Genomic DNA, 19,331 nt, shown 5'->3' with positions numbered 1-19,331 from the left:
AGGGATCCATTAAATTTGAATTTCAAAATGTTTATAAATCACAAGGGGGCATCGACCAAATGATCTATGGTTTCGAGCGAAGTAAGCTATTGTGCCTTTCCACCGGTATCGACCTGCTCTGCATGGACACTAAAGGAGTAAGCCTGGGGGTTGGAATATGGCCAATGGAGATGTAGGAATTTTTGGATAGTGTGGTGTCGATGGCCGCAGGTGCCACATAGAGTTCAGCACCAATGGTAGGGCATGTACCAAAAATTCTTAGACACGAATGTTATAGACAATTTTGTGCCTTACAGCAACAAGCATGAATTGTCAATAATCCAAGGGATCCAAAGTTCCCTAAACATGATGTTCCTACCCCTAGAGGAACAAGGTCAGCAAACCAACAACTCTCAGATCAGTTCTCCACCTGAAAACACTCAAAAACAAGAAATCCTAAAATCAAAGCAGGTGCTCCACTAGGTTTCTGCGCTGAAACTCAGTTGCTCCATGGTGTACCTGCGTTGCAAAGCAAGTGGGACAAAGGCCACCTGTGCTGAGCGAGATGGGACAAGTGGCACAATGAGTCATTGCTTTGGAATCTTGCAAAAATGACACTTGGATCAGGGATTTCGCCTTGTGATGAGTCAGAGGCTCTATTTCCCCAGTGGAGTCGCCAGTTTGTTGTAGGGAAAAGTATCCGACTCGGATGACCCTATCCCACTCTAAGGGTGATAGTTCCTTAGCAACAACTGTAAAACAAACTACTTAAGGTTTACTTCTTTATGAAAGAAAAAGAGAATGGAGAAATGCACTAACCGTTGCCTTGCGCTTAATGTCGATTCCAAACTCTTCTCTTTGGCCGCTTGCTCCTAGCTCCTTGTTCTTTTGCTTGCCCAGCTACAATGAGATCCTGCAAAATAACAAAGAAGGAAACTACAAGAGGCATGCAATCATAATTGGTTCATGGATTAGTGTAAACCAAACATGCAATCATCACAATATATTATTGAAACAAGAGCACATAGAAGAACCTCAATAGCTTTTATTAATGAATAAGTAAAGGTTCTGAGAGTATTACAACCATTGAAGGCTCCAACCCAGCAACACCTCCCAGCAGAAAGAATTTCTCTTCTTCACCTCTCTCAAACAATCACCCAATAGCTCAATAGTGAAACCAACATCATATCATTACTTTGCCCAAAATTCTAGCCTCCTGAGCTCATAGGAGAGAGCTCAATATATAGATGAATTGAGAAAGGATGAGTCAGCTTGCAACTGATGTGTAGCTGCCTTGTGTCCTAGCTTTTAATATGGCTTTCAAAGGTTACATTTCTCGAGGTTGTTTACCGGTTCATTTCTTCTGGGTGAGCTTGAACTGCTAGGGAAAGATTGCTCACAATTTATGTTTATTTTTTAACGAGCATGAACTCTACACAAAAACTGCTCGATTCTTGCGTTTATTTTTTAACGAGCATGAACATTGCTAAAACTGCTCAAATCTTGATGCCCCCAGCATAAAAATGCGGACGAGGCATATGTCCTCTAATTCTTAAGGGGACATTTCATTTTTTAATGAGGTTGACATTGTGAAGAACTATCCTCTTTTACTCCTTATTTCATTTTTTAAACGAGGTTGAATTGAGAAAGGAACTATCCTCGAAACTTTTAGATCCATTAAAAATAGAAGGCTTCATATCCCGTTGCACCCATTTCCGCAAGATTACTCGGCGGTGGTGGGGCAAAAGCGCCCATTAAAGAAGGGCCTTTTAGGAAAATTACTCCGATATATTGGAGAGGATGATTGCCTCCATGGATCGATGGAATGCTTCTCGTGTCGGATGGCGGCTCAACTTCTGTCGAAGTTGTTGTCGAACTGCCTGGTTGACCTTTTCTTTCGCTATTCAACGGCTGTGGATTCCCATGGCTTTTGTTTAATGTTGAAATTAAAGCATCATCTTGGCGCTTAAAACTTGACAACATCATAACTTATGATGGGGAAGCATTTCCACTGTCAACCAGATTTTGACTTGGGTCGGGAAATGGATTAGTCAATACGGCTGGAGTGTGCGGATTCTTTACGAATCTCTTAAACTCAGCTTTGTATGGGCAATCTGACGTCCAATGATCATCGTCACATATGTGACATCTCCTAGGTGTTTTCTCCTTTCTACGAGGATTTTTTTGAGGAGATGACTTTCTTTGATCTTTCTTCCCTTCGTTTTGATTCTTCTTGCTTCCTGGTTGATTGGTTTCTTTGCCCTTATCTGTCGATACGGCATTTACTTCCGAAGCAAGAACTTCTTCATGCACATTTTGATTCGAATCCTTACGGGCCTTCTTTTGATGGGTCTTTTTTGGATTCGTGTTTGCCGTGCCAATCACGCCATCACCGGCATGAGAGTCATTGTTCGATTTAAGAGGAGGAGGGATTGAAAACTCTGGTCTAGGGGCGTTTGGTATTTTGTCATAAAGCGTGCCGGACTGAGTATATACTAGGTCCAAATATTGTGCACGAGCTATAACTTGCTCTTCTGTTACGACTCCTCCCTTTGCCACATCTTCCGTTATGGCCGGAAGTAACGACTTTATAAACCACTTAGCTAAAAGCTGATCAGGAATGTATGTCTTAACCATTCTTCGTCGACGTCACCACTCATGTATATGATCTGATATATGAGTTGCGGTTGTCTGTTTGAAGTTAGTCAATATCTCTGTTCCTGTTTCATACCTTATTGGTAATTGAAAGTGGGTCAAGAATGTCGTGGCAAGGGAGCCAAAATTGTCGAACGAAGCTCTAGGCAATTCTATATACCATTTTGCCGCTGGACCTGTCAATGCCCTCTGAAAGAGGCGAAGCCTTATCGAATCGTCATTTAAAGTGTTCGACGAACACCAAAGATGAAACGTCATCACATGATTCGACGGGTCTTCACCTGGATTTCCATTGAATTTAGGAATGTCGGATGGAAGTTTGTGTGGAATCACTAGCCACCAAGGGGCGTAAGCAATTGGATCGTTGGTTAACCGATGTAAATCAGGCAACTCTAAAGTCGCCACGAATGGTAACTGCTGGTTCAAGTTAGGTGAAGCGTAACCAGGATACGATGGAATCGCCTGAACAGTCGGTCTTTGCATACCAGCATAATGGAGTTGATGTTGGTATGATGAATACGGTTGATGGACTTGACCACTATAAAGTGGTTGATTTTGACCATTTTGAATATATGGTTGTCCAGTATTCGCAAATATTTGATGTTCAGAACCTTGGTACACTTGTTGGAATTGCGGCTGTTGGTATTGTACTATCCACGGTTGTGACACCATGGGTTGTTGCGCTACACTAACCATTGGACCAAGATGTGGGGTAGTTGTACCCAACTGTACTTGTGTTGCCCCACCAGTAGGTGATTGTGGTTGGGTCGCAGGGTCAAGGGGCTGTTGCATGAGAACCTGAGAAATCTGAGGTTGACATACAACAGGCATTGTTTGAACTTGCGACACGGTCACAATAGCCGGTGTAGTCGGGATGTTTGTCACAGGTACACACTGTTGCATAGAATATACAACTCTCGGTGGCTGGGATATCATAGGTACCCAACTACTCGTTGCAATTCCGCCATAACTTGAATAAGGTTGAGAACTCCCGTATGGGTACCCTCCCGGAGGGGGTAATGAAAGGGCATACTGCCCCCCATACGGTAGCAATCCAGAACTCAAGGAAATTGATTGTCCTGGAGGACTGGATGGCCTAATTAGATTCCCAAAAGGGTCAATCTGATGAGTCTCACCATGAGAGTTACCAGACATTACTCTGGAACAAACAGGAACAAACCATACTGTCGAGATAGTCTCTTGGTGGACTCCTTCTAGCGACTGAGAGCTAGTTGGGGCAGATGGTATGCCGGCGAACATTGTTGGATTTGCAGCGGGTAATTCTGCCGTCACCGTGTCATTCGACACAGTCCTAGATGTCGACGGTTGTTCAGTCATTTTCAGTCTATCCAATTGATCACCTAGTGATTCTACAGGAACTTCCACTGGTGATGGACAAACTTCTGTTGTAGCAGGAAATAGAGTGACCCCTACTCCAAATTGAATTGGAGTGGATACTTGCGGTTCCTCTATAATTTCCTCTATCGCAATCAGACCAGGTGGAAGAGGAAGACCGTCAGGTCCGTAAAAGATTTCCGGTGCCGAAGAAGGGGTTGTATCGATCGCGACAGATGTTTGAGGGACAAAACTCTCTGGACCGGTTACAGATGGAACTAGTTCAGTCATACAAGTATTTGCCCCCAGACTAGGATCAGTATTACTGTCCCTCTGTGGCGATTGAACTTCTTCTATGGAGGCAGGGTTTCCGGAAATGTTTGGAGTGACCAGAACCTCAAATGTTGTTGGAACACTTGTTCTAACTTTTAAAGGAGATTTTGAACTGGTTCGACGAGCTCGCTTTGTCCGGATTGTTTTCGAAATCGAAAATTCATCCCTTCTGTATTGTTTTATACTTTTTCGGACTTAAGGGATTAGAAGACGAAAAAGGAATTTTGGAGTTAAAATTTCGTACCTTTTCAGACTCTCTAAAAATGAAAAGGACCGAGTTTTCTTTGTTGTTAGACTCGTTAAAATGATTAAATAGCGACAAACTTGTCTTTAGACGAGAACGAGTTTCCCTATCGCTAGGCTCGTTAAAACATAGCGATGGGCTTGCCCGAAGGGTAGGTTATAGAACAAGCATATGTTATCCTCCTCAAGCTTGACAAAAATAAAGAGGTACTGGTCAGCAATGACTGGGGAAAAATTGGGAGAACCTCACAGCATTAATGGTAGCAAGTCGCTCTTAAACATGACACTTTGTCCTCCGTATCACATCGGGTTGGGTTGTTTCATTCACCGGTCTCATAACCATGGTCCTCGCCACACCATCCACAATTGGGGTTATGCTACCAATCCATCACATCAGTGTCGTTATATGTTCAAGAGATGTGGTTCTGTAAAGAGTCAACCGTGTTCCACCCACTGCCATACATTATCCTTCATCCACTTCATGACCGCCACCCTGAATCATACATCACAGTTTGTTTTCACCTCATCACAATCACTAGCTCCGTTCTGTGTCATTGATGTGGGATTCATTAAGGCCCTCCTTTGACGGATCGCTCCTTGTCGACATCAGCTCATTATCCAAGGAGTTGATCTAGGAACACCCCCTTCAGTACTTTGAAGCTTGCATGCCTCAATGGCAAGTTTCTCACTTCCGGCGACAGGTATACATCAATGACCTTCGACCAGAAGATTTTGCATGGTGGTCGACACCAAGTCCTTTTTTCCCACCATGTGGATTGTACTGCCGTACCTTGAGGGTCATCATCCTTATCGGTGATTCCTCTCGCGCTTGTTAACGGTTTACATCATTGACCGGTAATCAAGCGATGTCTTTCCATGTTCGACTTCAAGAAATTCTCACATGGATCGACTTGTACATCGAGTGAAGATCGGAAGATATTGAAGACCCCGGATCTAGTTTCATCCATCTGGGCTGCGATATATATTCAGGACATAAAGACATTTGATATGTACATCATTACAGCAGATGATCATCCTTCTCAAAGGATGGTAATTTCAGCAGAGAATTATTAGTCTACAATCAGACGATCGTCTGTTCTATGTACCAAAATGTATTTATAAAGCTGAGCATGGGAATGCCCGCCTCAGCTAGATCATGAAAAATGTATGAAAAATAATGTATTGTATTGTATCTTATTACAGGACACTTCTCAGCAGATTGAATGAACTTCGGATCCTCTCAATAAAGCATTTCACCCGATAAACGACCTCATACTTTAGGGGGCATCTGTTATAGACAATTTTGTGCCTTACAGCAACAAGCATGAATTGTCAATAATCCAAGGGATCCAAAGTTCCCTAAACATGATGTTCCTACCCCTAGAGGAACAAGGTCAGCAAACCAACAGCTCTCAGATCAGTTCTCCACCTGAAAACACTCAAAAACAAGCAATCCTGAAATCAAAGTAGGTGCTCCACTAGGTTTCTGCGCTGAAACTCAGTTGCTCCATGGTGTACCTGCGTTTCAAAGCAAGTGGGACAAAGGCCACCTGCGCTGAGCGAGATGGGACAAGTGGCACAATGAGTCATTGCTTTGGAATCTTCCAAAAATGACACTTGGATCAGGGATTTCGCCTTGTGATGAGTCAGAGGCTCTGTTTCTCCAAGTGGAAGCAAAGTTCACCAAGTGGACTCAAGAACTGAAGATCAACTAAAGATTAACTGAAGAGAGAGAGGACACAAGGCAGCTACACATCAGTTGCAAGCTGACTCATCCTTTCTCAATTCATCTATATATTGAGCTCTCTCCTATGAGCTCAGGAGGCTGGAATTTTGGGCAAAGTAATGATATGCTGTTGGTTTCACTATTGAGCTATTGGGTGATTGTTTGAGAGAGGTGAAGAAGAGCAATTCTTTCTGCTGGGAGGTGTTGCTGGGTTGGAGCCTTCAATGGTTGTAATACTCTCAGAACCTTTACTTATTCATTAATAAAAGCTATTGAGGTTCTTCTATGTGCTCTTGTTTCAATAATATATTGTGATGATTTCATGTTTGGTTTACACTAATCCATGAACCAGTTATGATTGCATGCCTCTTGTAGTTTCCTTCTTTGTTATTTTGCAGGATCTCATTATAGCTGGGAAAGCAAAAGAACAAGGAGCTAGGAGCAAGCGGCCAAAGAGAAGAGTTTGGAATCGACATTAAGCGCAAGGCAACGGTTAGTGCATTTCTCCATTCTCTTTTGCTTTCATAAAGAAGTAAACCTTAAGTAGTTTGTTTTACAGTTGTTGCTAAGGAACTATCACCCTTAGAGTGGGATAGGGTCATCCGAGTCGGATACTTTTCCCTACAACAATGAAGCATAACTAGTCTAGATGCCACTGCCTACTCCATGGGCTGGCTGGTGACCCATGAAAGATAAGGGAAAGACCGGGAATATGAAGAAAAATGATGGAAGTGCAGTTAACAGTTCATCTCTGATGTACTGTGAAGATTGGGATCTCACAGAAAAACATAATTTTCTTGCAAAATTGCAACACAAGCTGCAACAGACAGTGCATATAGTAGACCAGAAATTGGAGATTTGTTGCGTTGGCACGAAGAGTTCCCATATGCGGCACCCTAGCTTGAGCTAAAATCCTATGAGGGGGTGTTCAGTGTTAAACGAGTAGAGCAGAATGAGCATCATCAGTTGCGTGAACTAGTAGGGGCAATGGAGCAGGAGCTTGAAGACTAGTTGTAGGAGACAAGAGGGAGCAACAGAACATAGTGCATCACTCACAGGGATGGTGGACCGTGAAGCCATGGCAGCAAGTATCGCCGCACTGACAAGTGACTCGGGATGAGTCACGATGATTGTGTTGGGGGCCTGTTGGGTAGCGGAGGCCCCGCGTAAAGGTTTTGGGGCTTAAAGACCATAATTTAGGCTAATGATATTGTAAAAAGTCTCACGAACTGTGCGAAGCATGAAATGTAATAGGTCGAGTCAAAGGGTTGTCTGCCCAAAAATAATATAAAATAATAGGAAGTGAACCGGCCTACCCATGGTCCGTGGACAATGGGAATGTATAAATAGAGCGAGGGTCTAAGGATAGAGGAAAATGTTTGGAAGATCTGATGTGTTTTGGGTTTGTGAAGGTAATATTTGTTCTGAGTCAGTAAGTGTGGGTTGTAAGGGTTAGTAGATAAATAGAGGCTCTGCAACTGTGTGTGCGGAGGCCTGGTAGAGTCTGCAGTTGTGTGCGTGGACCCTTGTAGCTGTGTGCACAGGGTAAGAAGTGGATTGTACTGAAGCAAAGACATTAATAAAGATAAGTTGGTTCCGACATATTTCGGATCTGGCTATATTCTGGCTTATGCAGCTGTTATGATCTATATGTTTATGCTTATGTTTTGAAGTTATGCTTATGTATGATTGCATGCATTGGTTATTACTATTGAATGTGTGCTTAAATGCCTTAAGAAGTAGATTAGATCTATAATAACCTCATTAATAACAAGAGCGCATCAGTGTGGATCTATGCGGTAGCCTGATAGCTGTGCAGAATAGTGCGAGAGCACAGATCAATTCGCGACCCCTCTAGAACACATCTAGACATCCCAAGGGTGCAGAAACCTGGTTCCAGCACCCTCCCCTGCTACCTTAGTTGAGACTTTAGTTCACACTCCATGGAATGTTGCTGAAAGGGCTGATAGTGAGGGATATGTTTGGTTAATAACTCTTCCGAACCTGGGTCAGGCCCCAACAAGCCAACAACCTGTGCGCGATGAGGACAGTGACGATGAACTGGACTGCACCTACTAGATAACATTGCAAGACTAGGATCGGATGAATCCAACAGCATACAGGAGAATCTTATGGGAACGTGACAGTTCCTGCACGTCAGATTCAGATTAAGAGGTAGAGTGATGGCAGAACCGATTACATGAAGTAATGATGCTAAACTGTAACATGATGGTTAGATCACTGTGACATGTGACGATCGAAGCAAGGGAACTACCGACCGATGAGGGTGCAATGAACCTGGAGGGATCCATAGACCATGGTGAAAAGATGCTACTTGAAAGGAAGTGGCACGATGCACAAACAGGGGCGCTGCACGTGACAACTGCACAGGGGTGGAATACATGTTAGAAGACTAGGTGGACCTGGCACGAATGTAGAAGGTGGGTGTGTGTATGGTTTGAAGGATGAAGCAGGTTGAGCATCCGCCAGTGGCATAGGATGTAGATGTATGTTTTGCAACCGCCTACCCGACTAAGAATAAAAAATTAGAATCCGCCACGACAGCAAGAAAAGCGATGCATTCTGCCAGTTGTTCACAACAAAGCAACTAGAAAAATAGGTGGGAGCATGAATAGAGTTCACCAGATAAAACAAACCAATAAGAATCTACATGTACCAATAGTTCGATGGGAATATAGGACCATAAGGAAAAAGAGGAGTGTGAAACTGATCCTATCCTTGATAAGACAAGATTGCACTAGGAGGATAGTGGAATCTCCCCAGACCACAGTCCGCACAGTTTGGACAGGACGCGAGGATTGGGGTAAAGGAAGTCGGCAGATACAGGAATCCATTTGGTGCAAGAGCTTGAAACTTTGTGAACTCAATGAAGAATGGGCACGGCTAAGGAAGGAAAGTGTTACACAGTAATTTTTCACTGTCTCCTTGTCAGTCTCCCTACTGTGTCATGAGTTCAAATTAATCATGCTCATGCTCTCTAGTGTTGCCAAATGACCCACTTTGCCAAAGTTTTTCCCATCATCACGACTGTTATTAAAATAACCACGCTGACTCGCGCCCCATAATACAATGAATGCGTTGCCAGCGCGGAAGCACACGTGTTTCCCGTGCTGGTTGAATTTCATGAACCAGTGCATCTTCTATTCATATTGGGTCGTGCTGACATAACCTTCCCTGTTATTCAGATGCGATGTCAGCGCTCCAGTACAGTTATACACCCGCACTGATCTTGTTTGGGCGAGTTTGTTCTAACAGCCGGCCTTCCAGATGACTCCAGACCTGGTTGTTGCCCTTGTAAATGTCAACCTCCTTTCTCTGGCATGTTTGTTTCGTCATTTGAGCCACCTTCCTTCGAGATAAGCTCATCCTCCCACCATTCATGGAGACTCCTTCTCCTATTTAAGCCTTTACCATTCACATGAGCAGCTAGTTTTTGACAGTGTGGAATTGATAGTGCTTAGAGTGCTGCTGCTAGTGTGTGAATTTGATAGGTAGTTGGTATGACAAGTGTGGGATTGCTAGAGAGCTCAAGGAAGGTTGTGAAGTGTTGCTTTCTTGTGTAAACTTGTGTGAGAGAGAGTTTTTGTCTTGGGAGATCTACCTCCAAGGGTGAATGCTTAAGAGACTTGCTGGCTGGACCCTCTTTCGAAGGATTCGACGTCAGAACTTTGGTTGTACTCCTCTCTATTTTTGATTAATAATAGATGACTACTATTATGGTTCCACTCTTATTTGTCTTTGTAATGGTTAATGTGAGTTATGTCCTTTCTGACTGACGTATAATTGCATTTATTAGATTTCACGCTTGTGTTTGTGTTTCTCTTTGTGTGTGCAGGTGTCTATTCACGAGGATCATGGAGGATTGTGACCGGCCAAAGCGAAGGAGCGAGAGCGACGTCTCTTCATCAAACATTAGCGTTGGAATCCAAGTAGGTTTTCATTGCCTACCTATTATTTGCAATTAGGAACTTGCATGGTAGCATTGACTGATTATTGCTAGACCCGTTCTGGGCTAGTAGGGATCGCCTCTATCCGTAGAGGGGATTTACCTCTCCAACAATTTGGCGACTCCGCTGGGGAGCTGGCGTTTGTCCCTTTTTGTTCATTCTTGCCTTGAGTTTTTGTTTTGGTCTCTTTTGAAGTTTTGGGGATTAACTATCAGTCTTTTGCGTTTCCTGGGTTGATCTAGGAAATGCCCTTGTTTGATTGAAAGATTGGCTGTTTTGATTTGGGAGTTTTGATTTGCCTGTCACTATTTTTGAGCTCCATCGTGGATTTAATTTTAACAGTCGCGCTGTCATCACTCTCACCCTTTTGCAACATCCTGTGCATCGCGTAATTACGCCTAACAGTCACGACGATCCTGGAAATTGGATCATCGTGGAAAAGACGTTTATAGTCGCGATGTCAGTGCCACTTGGTAGCTTTTTACCCGCGATGATCTTGGGTTGTTAGCTTAATTCCCGCGACGACTCCTGAAATCGCATCATCGCAGAAAATAGGTGTTTTTTCGTGACCAGCTCGGGTTGTCTGTGTAAAAATTGTGCTGACATCTCAGGTTGTCTGTGTAAAAATTGCGCTGACACTTGTGATCATCTTGGGTTCTCAGTGTGTAACTTGCGCTGATTCCTGAAAAGTTGTTTTTATAACTTTATCTCCTGAATTCATCAATCTTTCTTATCCCCTATTGTTTCTTGTCTCTCATTGGCTTGTTTTGATTACTTTTGGTTAGGGGCACTCTCTCTTTGATTTCATTCGAGTGAGTCTTGTGTTTTTTAGACCATGTGACCTAGCCCTTTAGAAGTTTCATCGAGAAACCATTTTCTTGGGTTACTTGTCTATTCAAGGTTCATCCACAACCCTCTTATTGATTTGCTTGAGGTTTTTTCACTGCTTGTTGCTGGTTGATTTTTAGTGTCGATTATTGAACCAATTTTTTATGTTGATTCGATTTCTTCACTACCAAGCATAGATCATAATTGTTTGGATCGATCAGTTCACACTTGCTTGTTTGTCTTCTTGAATTCATGAAAAAAAATTGCATTCATTTAGCATACGAAAGTGAAAGTGCATTTGCATTACGAATTTTCATGTTTGAGAAATTGAAAAGCAAAATTTAAATCTTTCATTAGTAGTATCGATGCATCGTGAGATTAGTGTATTGATGCATTGTGTTTCTTAGTGTTTGCATTCGCTTGTCATGGTTTGGGAATGATATTTCTACCCTCCCATAGGTAGGTGTTCATCGAAGAAAAGGATACTTCATTCATTATAGCTTGCATTTAGGCAATTGTGAGAGATTACATACGGTAGGACCTGGAAATTGAAACTTAACTAAAGATCGACCATAAAATGAACTAAATGAACTTAAAAATGCATTGGAACATAACGCTCATATTTTAGAAGTCTAGGCTAGAGACGTGCTCTGGCGTCGTTAAACCTAGTCACTGTTGTTTCACATTACGGTTGGGTGATTCCTCCTCTTGTGACTCGATAGTGGTCTAGCATGTCTTGAGCTCCCACGTACCGTTGCGTATATAGGGGAGACCCCACTAGGTTATCATCCTTCATCCACAGGAAGCCGTGTATGCCACCTTACAAGCCGTAACGCACCGAACACAACATTCGGGAAGATTGACTGCAGTACGGAAAGTCCTTGGTTTTCGTATGATTGCCAAGGTGTATAAGCAGTTTTACGGATTGTCTGGTAAACCCTTTGCCTAGAGTCTCCAGAGTAGTCACTTTTGATCCTTTTCGGACTCCTTAAAAGAAAAGGTGCCAGTGAGCATCTTGTCACTTCGTGCTCATTAAACATTCGAAGGAGACTAGAGTCACCTTTTCGTCCTTTTCTCGACTCTTAAAACATGAAAAGGTCAAGTTGTGTCTTTGCGTCTTAAAATTTATTTGGCCACGATTAACGTTACCTAGTTAGATCTTGTGTGCGTTAGCTTGAGTAGGCTTCTTTTTGGTTGCCATGGCAACTTTTCCGGGGTTTACCAACCCAGGGATCCCCTCTGATGGGAATCTTGGTCATTTCCCTCCTTTTGGAAATGTTGGTGCTCCTTATATGGCAACGTTGTCCCTCCCAGGGTTAACTGCTGGGTTGCCGGTTTGGTTGTTCTCAACCTCTTTGGTCCCTGCCGTCTCACCTACTGATCCATCAGTCCCTCCACCTGAACAAGATCATGTTGATTCTAAGGTGGACCTCTCCCCTTCTACGCCTACTTCTACGTCCTCATCTTCTACTTCGCCTGGTGAAAGTCTCGATTCGAGTAACCCGGTGGTTAAGAAGAAGAAGAAGACGACGAAGAAGAAGAAGGCTCCCAAGGGAGAGGCTAGAAGTACAGCTCTTACTCCGAGTACACCTGAAGTCGGGCCACCTTCTACTCCTCCGCAGAAGGTTAAATTTCCTTGTAGATTATGCAAGGGGGACCATATTCTTAGCGATTGTCCTGGCATTCCCAGGGTACTAGAAGTATGGTCTCACGATCTGGCCCGCCCCTCATCGTCCTCTAAAGCTCACAGCAATGCTACCTTATCAGTTGGGAATGGTAAGGAAAAAGGGAAGATTCGAATCCCCTGTAGACTTTGTGAAGACAATCATCCCCTTCACGTTTGTCCACTCATGGATAAAGCCTCCAGTGTTTTGGCAAGTCTTACATCTCCTTCACCCCAACTACCCGTTGGATATCGACGTCTCTCTGTAGCTGCAGATCATCCCCTGTTGACAAAGAGATTGCTTCAGATTCTTCTCTTGTCCAGGTTCCTCTTCCCGAACCAGGCTGTGCCAAGCCTGCTCCAGACCAACCACTGGTCGGAGAGAGTGTTGACTTGGGTTCACCACCTGTTGACTACTCTGTTCCAGAGGAGCATCAGGATCACGCCCATGTTCTTCTTGTCTCTTCAGTTTCTGCTGAGTCCCGAAATGACTCTCTTAACCCAGCTTCTCCCGAAGGTTCTCCTTCGGTTCCTTTAGCACGTGGGGGCAATCATACAATTCCCCCACCAAGTAGTCTAGTCACTTCCTTTGATTGGAATCGCCTGATCGTCGGTTGCCTTCCATCCCATATGCCTTTCCAGATCACAGTACATGCCTGTGCTAAGGCAGTACCTGGCACTGTTTTGGATGAAGGGGCGTCTGTCAGTCTTATGCCGTACACTACTTGGCAAGATTTAGGTTCCCCGCAGCTTGGGCCAGTCACTCAGAATCTGTTGGCCTTCGACGGAGGAACCTGTCCATCTCTAGGAGTTCTCCCAAATTTCCCTATTACTTTGGGAGGCAAAACCGTCTATATAGACGTCTTGGTTACCCAAGGTGTTTTTGACTTTAGTCTTCTCCTTGGTCACGACAATGTTTACGCCATGGGGCCCCTCGTTTCTTCGCTTTTCCGTGTGCTTTGGTTTCCCCACGATGGAAGAATTATGACTATCGATCAAGTGTCATTCGTTAGTCCCCTGATGCCTCCCACGCCGTTGTCGTCCCATCCTAGTTTTCATCCACCAGTTGCATCTACCCCACCACAGATCAACTACGTGGCCACCTATCCCATGCCTAGATCCAGTGATACCGCCATCGTGCATAGTGTCCTGGGGGCATTGGGCCCTGACTTCCAAGATGTTTCCCTTCCACCGGGAGTGGCAATCTTGGAAGCCCCAACTTTATATTCATTATGATCAAGGTTTGGTGGAGCATAGTTCTTTTCCTGTGTCAAGCTCCTTAAAAAATGAAACTAGGTCTGGTTGGAGCATAGTTCTTGATCTTGTGTCAAGCTCGTTAAAAAATGAAACAAGGGTTATGAGGATAGTTCTTTTACTGTGTCAACCTCATTAAAAAATGAAACACCTCCCTTTCCAAATCGAGCCTTTTGATTAAGATCTTGTAAAATACAAGTCGAGTCTTTCATCGATCTCGAGAGTGAACCTTCATTCCATCCACTTTGTTGAATGCAATGAAGCTCGGGGGGCATGTACCTCGATTTGCGTTATTATGCTGGGGGCATGCGAACTTATAACAAGCATAGTTTTTCATTTCAAGCTTGTGTAAACATGAAACTGAATCCAAGCAGAGTTCTCCATGGTTCAAGCTTGTGTAAAAATGAACCCATACCCGATTTACATCTCGTGATTTCCATTTTTATCCGCTGAATTCTACTAGATGAGCCTTGGTTGTTTCATTCCATTGCTACCATCTCTTTGGCCGATCATATGCTCTCACTTGGTTGTTTATCCTTTCCTGAGGAACCGCAGCGATGAGTGGTTTTATTAGCCAGCCTCTTGACCATTACATGTTTGAGCAGTTCCACCATCGCTGGAACCAGTTGCTACCTTTTATACCACTCGTTCCTCTAGGACGAGTCACCTTTAAGCTCTTTTCCGACTCGTAAAATGTGAAAAGATTGCCGAGTATTTTTCCCTTTTTGACTCATTAAAGAGAATAAAAATGGAGGTCTGCTTTTAGCTCTTTTCTGACCGTTTAAAGATGAAAAGATTGCTGAGTCCCCCTCTCGACTCGTTAAAGAAATGAGAGGCGGTCGCCTTTAAAGCTCTTTTTTCGACCGTTTAAACTAAAAAAGATTTCCGGGTTTTTGTCATTTCAAACTCGTAATTGGCTCCAAAACAACGTGCTTCTGACCGCTTTTCTACCTTTTCGGGTCGAAGTCACTACTTCGAAAAGTACTCCTCGATCATACTGGTCGGGAAGTTCTTTCGAACATTATTTTATACTTTTTCAGGCTCGAGAGACACAACTTTACGAAAAAAGGCCCCCCTGGAGTTTTCTTTTCCGCTGTCTTTTCAGACTCTCTAAACAAGAAAAGACGCCGAGTTCTTCCTTTGTCAGACTCGTTAAAACTTAATGACATCGGACACCGTCAAAATGACGCTTTCCAAGCATATGCTATACCCGTCAAGCTTGTCGTCCAAAAATAATCGAGGTACCTGCCAGACATGGTGGGGAAAATGGAACTGTAATAATTGTCGTGTCGACAGTATGTCGCTCTTGAACATGGCACTAGTCTGCATTCGTGTCTGGGTGGGGATTTCTCATCTTGTTTTACACTAACCTCCGTGGGTTTGGGTTATCCTATTTGGCCTCTCATCTGCTCATTGCCTTGTCACCATGACCTCTGCTCATTTGATGTCAGATACTGCCAAATCCAATGTCGTGCCGCCAATATGTTCAAGAGAAGTTGACCTCTGCAAAAATACAACCTCCCTCTGATACCTCACACAAAATATCTTATCCTTCTCTCTCTCGTGTCGATGATGTGGGAAGCATTATGGCCCACCTTCGATCAAGGTTACTTCCTGTCGACTTCAGCTCATTATCCAGGAAGGTGACTTAGAGACTCCCTTCAGGTGCCTTAGAGCCTGCATGCCTCAATGGCAGGTTCTTCGTGTTCGACGTGAGGTTTTCATCATTGGCCTCCGATCGAATGATTCTGCGGGTGTTCGACGCCAACTCATTGATTCGCACGCCGTGGATTGTACCTATAGTACCTTGAGGACCATTGTCATTATTGGTGGTCCCTCTCGTGTCTGTTAATGGTTTTCATCATTGACTGGTAATCAGACGATGTTCTTGCATGTTCGACCTCAACTCCTATATTCACATGCTTGGACTTGTACTTTGTTCAGGTCGGGATGGAGCGCAAGACCCTGGATTTTTGTCTATTGCAATCTAGGTTACGATTTTGTGGATTATTATTACATGACTCATTGATGGATGGCTGCACCCATACCTGAGTCTTTTGGGATGGCTGCGACCATACCTTATTATCATCAGGTCTCTTCAGCTGGGTGGCTGCGTCCATACCACAGACCTTCTACGTATGTCTTTTGGATGGCTGCGCCCATGCCTGGACTACATGTAATAGATTATCTATCAGATGTATATAGGTGTAGGTTCTTCCTGGTGGTGTTCCAGTTCAGCGAGTTTTGTAAAGCATTTCACACCTCCCACTCTCTCGGGCTTCATGCTTTAGGGGGCATCTGTTACACAGTAATTTGTCACTGTCTCCCTGTCAGTCTCCCTACTGTGTCATGAGTTCAAATTAATCATGCTCATGCTCTCTAATGTTGCCAAATGACCCACTTTGCCAAATTTTTTCCCATCATCGCGACTGTTATTAAAATAACCGCGCTGACTCGCGCCTCATAATACAACGAATGCGCTGCCAGCGCGGAAGCACACGTGTTTCCCGCGCTGGTCAAATTTCATGAACCAGCGCATCTTCTATTCATATTGGGTCGCGCTGACATAACCTTCCCTGTTATTCAGATGCGATGTCAGCGCTCCAGTGCAGTTATACACCCGCGCTGATCTTGTTTGGGCGAGTTTGTTCTAACAGCCGGCCTTCCAGATGACTCCAGACCTGGTTGTTGGCCTTGTAAATGTCGCCCTCCCTTCTATGGCATGTCTGTTTCATCATTTGAGCCACCTTCCTTGGAGATAAGCTCATCCTCCCACCATTCATGGAGACTCCTTCTCCTATTTAAGCCTCTACCATTGCCATGAGCAACTAGTTTTTGACAGTGTGGAATTGATAGTGCTCAGAGTGCTGCTGCTAGTGTGTGAATGTGATAGGTAGTTGGTGTGACAAGTGTGGGATTGCTAGAAAGCTTAAGGAAGGTTGTGAAGTGTTGCTTTCTTGTGTAAACTTGTGTGAGAGAGATTTCTTGCCTTGGGAGATCTACCTCCAAGGGTGAATGCTTAAGAGACTTGCTGGCTGGACCCTCTTGAGAAGGATTCGACGTCAGAACTTTGGTTGTACTCTTCTCTGTTATTGATTAATAATAGATGACTATTATTATGGTTCCACTCTCATTTGTCTTTGTAATGGTTAATGTGAGTTACGTCCTTTCTGACTGATGTATAATTGCATTTATTAGATTTCACGCTTGTGTTCGTGTTTCTCTTTGTGTGTGCAGGTGCCTATTCATGAGGATCGTGGAGGATTGTGACCGGCCAAAGCGAAGGAGAGAGAGCGACGTCTCTTCATCAAACATTAGTGTTGGAATCCAAGTAGGTCTTCATTGCCTACCTTTTATTTGCAATTAGGAACTTTCATAGTAGCATTGACTGATTGTTTCTAGACCCATTCTGGGCTAGTAGGGATCACCTCTATCCGAAGAGGGGATTTACCTCTCCAACAGAAAGCACGGTATTAGACGAAGAGATGAGAAAATTGAACACTGGAGTCGCACAAGTGGACCACGTGGAACTAAGGGGACCAGGCCTAGCCGACCCTACTCCCGCATTAGAACAAGTTGTGACCATACTATCATGGGTGCGATTGCACCTTACTGAACAAAGGAACATAGAACGCAATATGCTACTGAATATAAAGGTACTCGAAGGGTGCCCGCAGCCCGGGCTAGTATGGAAATGAAAATCTCACACGTGGGGTGCGACCACCTAACTATCTATGGAAAGCATAGTCTCAGTGCTTTGAAAAGCTGAAAGGAGGCATGGGACTATAAACAAGTCTGCAGGAGAGCTGTGCCGAAAGGAGGTTCCATTTAAGGCCAATCGGTCATCAGGATCACGATCGTGGAGAACATGCTGTGCTGCTGCGTGGGAAGGCTGGAAGGTGACTGTTGACGTCACTGTTCATGACAAGAAGTCTGATTCACGATAGAGAGGAGCGGGCGACGGGCCATTAAGGCAAGAATTCCTAGCTAGATATGAAAGGATTTTCCACTAAGAAGATATTAATGACTCAGAAGTGGCAGGAAGGGTCGAATTCAAATTCGCATATTCCTATAAAAACCCTTGGGGTAGCCCCACAACAACACTTGGATATTTTAGATTCTAACCAGTGTAGAACAACAAGCACCCAACTGCCTGGCCACCCATGAGTACGTACCTGAGTGGATCCAGGATAGAAACCATGTCTAGAACCAGAGTAAGGTTCGCGGAAGAGACATATATGACCCAAGAGGAGCCGGGAGATGTGGCCACTATCCCAGAGGTTCCAAAGTTCCCACTCATGCCGCGACCCTAGAAAGACAAGCAGACTATGGGACCAGTCCAAGTATCATCGCGATTTAGTAAATTGTCAATGGCAGAAAAGGGCAAAGTAATCACCACTGAACTTGAGGAGGAAGAGGAAGATTTACGAGCCCTGATTGCTCAGATTGAAGCACAGGATGAGGAAGAGGAAAATGATTCCCAAGTAACTTCAATAATAACACTACCATCCTATATCTCCCTGTGGAAAGGGACGGCCAAGCTACCAAAGGACTTGGAGGCCACGAAGAGTAGGCTACAAACCCCACTTCTTCCAGGTGAAATAAGGTTTGACAGTCTGCCGCTGGGTTGGGTACCAAATATCAAATTCGAAGATTGGGATCTCGTGGACAGTGAGAATTTCCCCCAATTGGCCGAGGAGAAATTACTGTAATAGAAGTGGCTACAGGGTCTGGAGAAGGTGGGATTACTTAGTCTAAGGTGGATACCCCACTATCACCATGCGGCCATCACAATGTTTGTTATCCGACAGTTACTATGTCTAGTACATGATGGGTATCTCTGGCTGGAGGAACCGATTCCCATCACGGCTGATTTAGTAAACCAAATCTCTGAGCTACCTACTAAAGGAAATGATCCTGCAGTCATAGCTGGAATGAGTAGTGACGTCAGCCTTGCAGAAGCCATGAAGGCTAAATATAAGCTCGAAAAGAGGAAGCGAGGATATGCAATAGAAAGCATCAAAGACTGAGGGGTGCGTGTAGCCACCCAGTTACTTGCTGGTAAGCTCATGAGGAAATTCCGAGTAGACGAGGTGCTAGCCTCTGTCATTGCGCTCACAGAGCAGTGTGCAGAACGGGTTCAGTTCAACTGGGCACAGTTTCTCTGCAACGAATTTTTGACGAATTGTAGGGAGGCCTAGGAGCAAGGTAAGACTTTCCATTATGCATGGGTGGTCCTAAAAATCCTACTAGTTGCAGGACAGCCGCCGAAGGGCAGCCAGTTTCCCGACATTGAGAAGAACCCACCTGAAGCCGTGTGGTATAACTTGCTCCAGGCTACGAAAGA

The sequence above is a fragment of the Pinus tabuliformis genome, chromosome 8 (genome assembly GCF_031772625.1).
Source record: "Pinus tabuliformis cultivar Carrire ecotype Pingquan chromosome 8, CPIR1, whole genome shotgun sequence".
In the NCBI taxonomy this organism is placed as follows: domain Eukaryota; kingdom Viridiplantae; phylum Streptophyta; class Pinopsida; order Pinales; family Pinaceae; genus Pinus; species Pinus tabuliformis.
Note: the sequence above shows the minus strand (reverse complement) of the source record.